This window comes from Triticum aestivum, chromosome 6A (assembly GCF_018294505.1).
Source record: "Triticum aestivum cultivar Chinese Spring chromosome 6A, IWGSC CS RefSeq v2.1, whole genome shotgun sequence".
Classification (NCBI taxonomy): Eukaryota; Viridiplantae; Streptophyta; class Magnoliopsida; order Poales; family Poaceae; genus Triticum; species Triticum aestivum.
Genome location: NC_057809.1, coordinates 620,216,952 through 620,225,668, shown reverse-complemented (window position 1 = coordinate 620,225,668; position 8,717 = coordinate 620,216,952).

Genomic DNA, 8,717 nt, shown 5'->3' with positions numbered 1-8,717 from the left:
GGATTAAAGGTCCTCCTGTCTGACCGCCCCGTAGCGGCCACATGGATACCCTTCTGTCCCAGTTCGTAAGCAAACCGTGACTAAAGGTTTTGGGTTTCAGTCCCGTTTGTTTTGTCCCAGTTCCAGAACCGGGACTAAAGGCCCTCTGAAACCGGGACTAGTACCCTGTTTTCTACTAGTGTACATGATGGCACAGAGGCCGCAGCGACGCGGTGAGGAGGCCGTCGAGGTCCCGCGTGGTGGCGCGGAACGACGAGCCGTGTCAAAATTAGGGGATAGGCACCCGTCGGGTTAGGTACCCGGCAACGGTGAGGACTTCAATGCAGCCGCACGCATGGGACCACCAGGAGCGGCAAGGTGGTGTAGAGGCCATCGCGAGCTGATCGACCACGGTGGACTGAATTGCGGTGGTAGTATGCATCGAAATGTCTGAGCCCGAAGTCTGCACTAGACGAGTTACTGCACCATTCCTCTCTCTTTTTGTCTCTTAGTTTTATCCTCGTCCAGAAAGTCCTCATCATCATGACCAAGATCTGGACTATCATTACTAGTCGTCAACCCGTGCTCCTGCACGGTCTAGAAATTTGAGAAGTTTATAGTATTATACTTAGAAAGTTTCTATAAGTATTATTTTCTTTTAATCTAATAGATATTTGATGTGTGAAATACTTATAAATATCCTATTTTCATTGCTTATAAATTGTTGTATTATGTACTTTATCAATGACTAAATTCATATGAAAATGTCTTCTCTTCTTGAACATTATTATAAATATACCATCTATGATTTCACGGTTCATGGATTTCTATTTCCAAGATTATTTCACGCTTCCCATGAAGAGATATGACTAAAATGTTTAACGAAAACTTGTGTGACCAACGACCATATTCCAAGCATTCATTTCAAGTGCTCATGAGTTCAACATGCCCGGTGAGCCGCACGCCTTGGACACAACTCAGTTAAAGTTGTCTTTGCTGGGAAACTCGGTTAAAGTGTATCCTCTTAATTTTACATGTTTGGAAGACTATTAAAATTCTTGAAGTTTGTTTTTAAACTCGTGGAAGCCTTCTTTGTCTTTTCTATAATTCCCTATATTTGTGGTATTGTCACCGAATCTTTCTTATAATTAGAATGTAATGTTCTAGAAGCCATAATTATATTTTTGAAAGAAATTATAACATTAACATTTAGAAATTTGCTTCAATATTTTTAAGTTGGCATGTAAGTTTCTAGACGCTCAACCTTCTATTGTCTGAAAATCCACCTAAATTAGGGATGACCACCTAGAAATTGTTTAGAGTTATTTTGTACACTCCAAAAATTGATCCTTCTGACATGCAAACTGAGCCATCCGGAAAAGCAACGACGATACATTTGTTGCACGCGATGACCGCTAGCATGTATCCTAGCCCATGAATAGATATGGACTTAACCGACAGACATCTATGCCATTACATTACATTTATCTGGATGCACATCTCACATTTTGCCCACTACTAAATTACATTTGTTTATTAGTTAACCGCTCTCACATTTTTGTGCACTTATTCATTAAATATCTTACATATGAAACTTAGGCCTTTCCGCAAAACAAACATATACTACATCCCCTGATACCTGAATCAGTCGGTTTTTGATGCACTTGCACGGTTCACCAATTTTTATATTTAAATGATAATCTCGGATTTATTTAATAATTATATTTAGGACATAGATTTATAACATTTTTTGATTAATTCTTTGTATTTTCAAAAAATACTATGTGCATTGTCACATATAAATTCGGGAGTATATATTTAATTAAGTGTGGTTTATGGAGGGATTGGTATAGTACATGTGGTATAAATTGTGGTTGTGCATGTTGTGATTTTGGATGGGAAAATTTAGTCCACTTACCTAGACCAAGATGTACGCACCAAACTAAAGCATTGTACGTAGAGCTAGCTAGGTGAGCAATGTTGACACGTACAATTTTTTTTTAGTTACTATTCTCGCAGAAAAAAAAATCCTTATACTGCTAGTTGCGTCATGCCTGCAAGGATAACTTCATGGGTACGTTTCTGGACAGAAAATCTAGTTTATTATAGATGATTATTATTTACACATCCTTCCGTTTTTTTTAAGTTTTGCACGTTTTCTTTCAAGTGTACCACGTATGGACTCTTGGGCTGGATGGATCTCCCTTGTGGACGTACGTACTACAAACATGAGGGGGCCATATCTTGTTTTATCCTATAGACGCCAAATTAATATCTAACAATTATTTGTAAACAGTTCTAAGGATAAACATGGAGGCTCGTATGGTGCTTTCATTTAGTAAATACTAGATCATCGAAGGCGCGCGTTGCTGCGCCCGTCCATTTTGACAGTATGATATTATGGATGATGCAATTATATGCAAGAGCAGTATTTGAATCATGTGATATATTATCACATTATATTCAAGGAGAGAATTTTAATGACGCGATATAATTATCACACCCATGAATCATGTTTTTGTGTTTTGACACGGAAATTCATCCAGTAGTCCTGTTTTTTCGTGTCTATTAATTTTTGTGTGAGCATGTTTGCTATTGATGAAAAATATAAGTTGATAATTATTTTTTGTATGAACATGTTAGATGGTAAGATGTTTTGTGAGGTTTGATTTTGTATAAAAATTGCAAGGGTTCTAAACCATGGAGGAAGCAAGAGAGGCAAGGAAAAAATGTGTGCACTCAAATACTTTATGGGAACCTATAACTGGTGCAGTATATCATGATGACGCACGTTACCACGTCTGATTATTTTGACAATAAAATTGTAGAAATTTTCATATAGTGACATGAATACATGAAAGTTAAATTTGCTTGATAGTTCGGAAGGAAATAATAGACATCAAAGAGAAGCCAAGTGGACAGCACGAGTGGGGCATTTCTGAAGAAATAATATTGCTACAAATTAAGACAAAGATGCACTCAAACTTAAAGGGGCAATTTAAATTACCAAGTGGGTAGAAGTTTCTCAATATATCAACATCTCATTTTCAGAAAAGAAGACACATGCATATATTAGAAATTTTATCTTTGGCTTACTTGTTATATAGTAGCAACAATTAATGTATGCCATGATTAATAAAAGTACAATCTCTTCAAGATGAATCATTCCTTGTTAACATACACCAGGTGAACCAATCTTATCAATAGTATACATTACTGGCAGAATCTATGCTTCATGAGTGCTGAGAGGCGAATCTGACAAATGTGCAAGAGGGGTAGTTTATCTTGAAGGGCAGAAGCATGGAGTATATGCATAGATAGATCAATTTGGATAGGATACCTAAATGGATGGGACTTGAAAGGGTCTTGCACACTACGGATTTGGGGGCCTTCTGGAGAGAGAAGAACAAAGTCGAAGCGGCCGGAAACCACAACAGGATGTGTAGGGTTTCATCGTTAGACCCTGCCCACCACAACGGCACATAGCTCCCTCTCTCTTACAGCTGCCATTGGGCAATAAGAGGTGTGAGAAGCAAAAGAAAATGAGAAGAACTCATGGAAAAGAAGTAAAAACACTTGATGATCTTCTTGGGTTACTATATTTTAGTCAGTAAAAATATTGGTCCTGCACCAAATCATCTCGTTAGCAATGGAAGTTTTACTACGGTAAAATGTAGCCAAGCAAGCAAGTAGGAATAAACTAATATAAGAGCGTTTAGATCACTACTTTAGTGATCTAAATGCTCTTATATTTCTTTACGGAGCAGGTACTTGATTGTTCCACCAATGACCCTCCGCTAGTGATATCCAAGAATGATACAACCGAGAACATAACAGTTTTGTTTTGAACTGATAAACATAATTGCTGCTCCAGTTGAAAACAATAATCTTGATTGTCCAATCGAATGACAAAAATATACACAACGATATTATGTTACTACAGCTGGTATATATCTTATATAGCTAAACACAACAAATGAGTGCACTAAGATATGTTTCTAACAGGTTGAGCCACTGGAGCACTAAAACTGTGTATCATGTAGAACAATTAAATTTTAGAATGTTCACTAACTGAAGGCTAATCGCCCATCGACTCGGGGGCGCCTCCCTAACCCTAGCGCGCCGCCGGCCAATCGCCCCCTAGCCCCGCGCCGCCGCCGGAGGAAGCCGCCGGGCGAAGCTCGTGCGGCTGACGGCGGCGGCGGGGCGACTCCTCGTGGCTCCCGTTGGGACTGGGGCGGCGGCCCCGGCCGATGGGCGCGGTGCAGCCGGCGGGCTCTGGTGGGCAGCCTCCCACGGCCGCGCGGGCGGCGTGGGGGCTGCGGACGCTGGCGCAGTGGCGGCTCCTCGCAATCCGTCATGGCTCCATGTAGAAGATCCGCCCCTGCTTCGATCTGTCCCGATCCGTGCTGGTGCCGGTCCTTGGCGGCGGCTTCGGCGTCCCCTATGGCCGGCCTGGTGGATCTGGCGTGCGGGTGAGGTTCCGGGGGAAACCCCTGGCTGGCGCGGCAGCCTCCCCAAAGTCGACGCCTTTGGCGCCGATTCCCTTCCTGAAGGCTTCGGGGTGGATCCTCTCCCTTCCGCCTCCTCCTCGAGCTATGGCGAAAGCTTTTGTTCCCCTGGTCTGGGCGTCGACGGCACCCTGGTGTCGTGCTCCTTCTTGAAGGCGGCGGCTAGGAACAGCTCTTGGTGGCGGGGCTGCTGGTGGCGTGGTGGCGGTGCGCTTCGGCCTTCTACTTGGTGCCGCGCCTTGCTTCGCGGGACCAGCAGACGGTTTCTTAGGTGGAGCGGTGCTTCATCCATACATTGATGGCGACGGATCTTGACGGCGTGGCGCAGTGCAGATTCGGAGTTCGATGTGGGAGGATGGACTCGCGCAGGAGGACGACGCTGTCTGGCGTCGTGGTGGCGTCGATGGCAGTGAGGCCTGGCACGGTTCATGCAACAGTTCAGCTCTGAAGATGGATTGATGGTACGTGGCTGCGGCGGCCTCATACCCGGCAGGGGGCCTGGTTGACGAGCACGCCGGACTGGTGGGTACCCATACCCGGAAGGAGTCCTGGTTGGGACCTCAGGTCTAAGATGTTAGGTTTGGCTGCGAGGTCTGTTTGGTATTAGGCCCAGACCATCAGCGCCCCTTCATCAGTTAGATAGGAGTAGCGACAGAGGTTGCCAAGATGGTGGCTTTGGTCTTACTGTTATACGACTTTGTAAGGTCTTGTGTTAATAATCAATAAAGTGGCCGTATGCATCATCCAGATGCAGAGGCCGAGGTATTCCCCCTTTTCGAAAAAAAACTAACTGAAGGCTAAGTGGGAAACGGAAGATCGTCTCCAAGTAGTAATGATAAAACCAAAGGATGTGCTTGAGTATATCAGACAAAATATTCAAGTTTACTTATCTTTCCAATCTAAGCATGTACCTTGTCAAGGCCTGGTTATTGAAAGCTGAACCTTTATCTCTGAATCCAATTGCTATTTCACCTACAAAAACATGAACTAAATCTGCAAAAATGGAACGTGAAAAACATCATATTAGCATGCAGAGAAAGTTCTACTGCAACCAGAACAGACTATGTAGAAACTTACAAAAAGGTACAATACATAATGATCTGAGAGGGGGAGCAAAATTACAGAAGTCCAAATCTGGACTATAATAGAAGTCAAGGAGAAAAGAAAGACTTACAAAGAATGGTGCCAGATGAGAAAATCATATTCCGCAGTATAAGAAAGCCACCTTCAGACATATGTATGTTTTGGTACGCTTTCCAGTCTTACCTGAATTTAGAAATACTTACAACTAATTAGATGGAACTAAATGGAAACAACTAAGAAAGTTGAATGTCTGCCAACACTCTCATGACCTAGGTGTTCCTGGCTGTTGAATGCCATTAAATGAAATTACCTAGCAGAAGCAAAAGGCTGCTAATTCCATTCTGAATCAAGTGTACTATGTGTATCTTGAGAAACATGAATTTATGCGACAAAAGCATAAACCAGCAAGAAGTGTGTTAGGAGATTAGCATAACAATATTCTGTTCTTGATCCCTCTCTGCACTGCATCGTTTACAAATGGATCAGAAAAATACATCATTGTAGTGGCCAAGAAATATCTACAGTCTCACATCTCAAGGAAAAAGAAGCGACATTAGGGATACATGCAAATATGAAGGAGTAGAAGATATAGGATCAGTTGGTACACATGAAAAAACTATTGGACCAAAAAAGAAACACCGTGCCATCTCTTCAAGAAGGTAAATGATTGTATAATGTTATTTACATGCTATTTAGTATTTACAACCCATTTCACATCAAAGTGATCTTCCTAAAATGCAAAGGATCCTTGAACAAAGTTTGATAGTATATGTAGTTTAGAATTGATATGGAATTTAAAATTAAGTAAATTTGATTTAGCAAGTGAAGAGTGATTTTTGCACTTGTAATATCAAGTCCAAATTTGACTGCCCCGTAAAATATACAGTTTCAGACTCAACTTTCTGTCTTGAGACACTTTCCTGAATTTACAGAGTACATCATTGCATCAGTGCAAGGATTCTTTTCAATTCATTCCTCTAGATGCCCACTCCCTGCATATTGTTATTCTGTAGGTACAAAGAAATTAGTGATACAAAAAATTCAACAGTAACATCAGATATTGCACATAACAAATGAGAGATGAGAGCATATGTACAAAGAAATTAGTGATGCCAAAAATTCAACAATAACACCAGATATTTCACATAAAAAATGAAAAAAATGGGAGATGAGAGCATGGGAGAGAGGATTTAGGATCATGACCAGAGAGTGAACTACGCGAACTTGCGAGGTTTTTGGGCACGCAGGGTACGATGGAGAACAGACCAACACGGACAAGGTGCAGGTGGCGGAGGTGTTGCCTTGCATCGGGTACACCGGGCCGCTGCTTGCGGAGCATTCGCTGACACCTAGGGTGCGGAAATCCACTCCATGGTCGCATGATCAGTTGCATGCACGACACAAAATGTGAATGAGGGAGTGTTACCGATAATAGGAAAGGGGGGACACCGGCACACCACTAACCCGCGTCAATGCCAACGCCTGGACTCACTGCCTCCGCCGTCATCGTCTTTAGGTTTTCTCTAGTACTGAGAGAGATAGAGGAAGTAAGGGGTTTGGCGAATGACGGTCTGGGGAGGAGAGTGCCGTTTGCTGCCTTTGGTTCGACAAATGGGCTAGACAACCCAATATTGGTCTAATTAACCAGAAGTCCAAAAGGGCTATGGGAATAGCTGCTCCTAAGACATGTGGCCCATCTCACGAAAAAATAGCAGTTACAAAGCGAGATCAGACAGCCAGGAATGCTTAGAACATGAAATCGAATGGCCAGGAACAAATGCTGGAATAGATTTGGCTCACGAATGTAGAAGATGAATATACTGGGCAGGAATTGAACCAATGTTTTCCCATTAGTAGTGTAAGGCTATATAAATTCGGTAGCTGAAACGAAAAATAATTGACAAAAAATATTTTTTCATGAAACAAAATCAATAATTGACGAAAAACATTTCTACATGTAAATCAAATGCTTATGATCACAGACAACTATTTATGTCAATATAATATCTACTGTACTTGTACTCTCCTTGAGCATAATTTCTATAGAATAAGAATAATAAACAATATAAAGAAAGGAACAAATCAGTAAATAAACAATTACCCTAATCCATGCCGTTAATGAATCGTCGTACATCTTTTATTCCATAGAAATTGGGTACCTGAAACAAAACAAAAACAGAAGCAAAATAATGATACAATGCATATCCATGCAATGACATGAGAACGATTGCATCAAAAGCTAAGAGCAATTTTAGGAAGAGAAAGGCAAAGTTGTTGCTCAAAAGGCAGTAAGTAGCCAAGAAGTAATGTCTGAAATTTGGATAAATTATTTCTCTGAGACGAATAGAAGTCAAGGACACACATATGCATATCCAATATCCCTATGTACGTACCCAGAATGACTTAACCTTGCAACCTTTCCATCCGGAGGAGCCAGCCGCTGGCACGTGCGTCCGCTCCACTACGCCTGAGATACCCCACGCGACATTGCTCAAAAGACCAGAGGTGCGCCAGGAAGTCCACAGTGACGAAGACCACACGCGCGCGGCCATCAAGGATCTCCAGTGGGTCATGGCTAGATGCACCGGAAGCCAAACTCGACGCTCATCTTTTGTACAGTCAGCACGACGACGTCCCTGTATAGCAGCGTGCATCCCGGCACCACGCCTCGATGGCTCGTCATCGGTTGCCTTGGCCATGACGACTCCTTCGTCCACGACGTCCCTGTATAGAGTCTGCATCATGGTTTTTGAATATGTCCTTGTTGACCACTGCAACTTGGATACGGATGACTCCTTTGCGGCGCAAATAAGTCAGATCGACGTCTTGAGTAAGCCAATGACAGAACCAATAGCCCATAGCCTCATAAAATTCATGAGTCCATGTCGAACACCATAGACGTGAACCCAGACAGAGTCAAGAGCGAAGTAGGATGGTATATTATCATCTTTCCACTCACTGAAGGAAATAGTAACCCCATGAGATGTAATCTGGAACTCAACATCAGCAATACGGTTCAGGTCATTCATAGATGGAAATGAAACGAGAAACTGATTGATCCCGTGCGGAACAGCCTCCCACCTCCACTCACCCTGCACGGCTGCACCCTTGCTAGCTTTGCCACCTCTGCTTTATCCGTTGTCT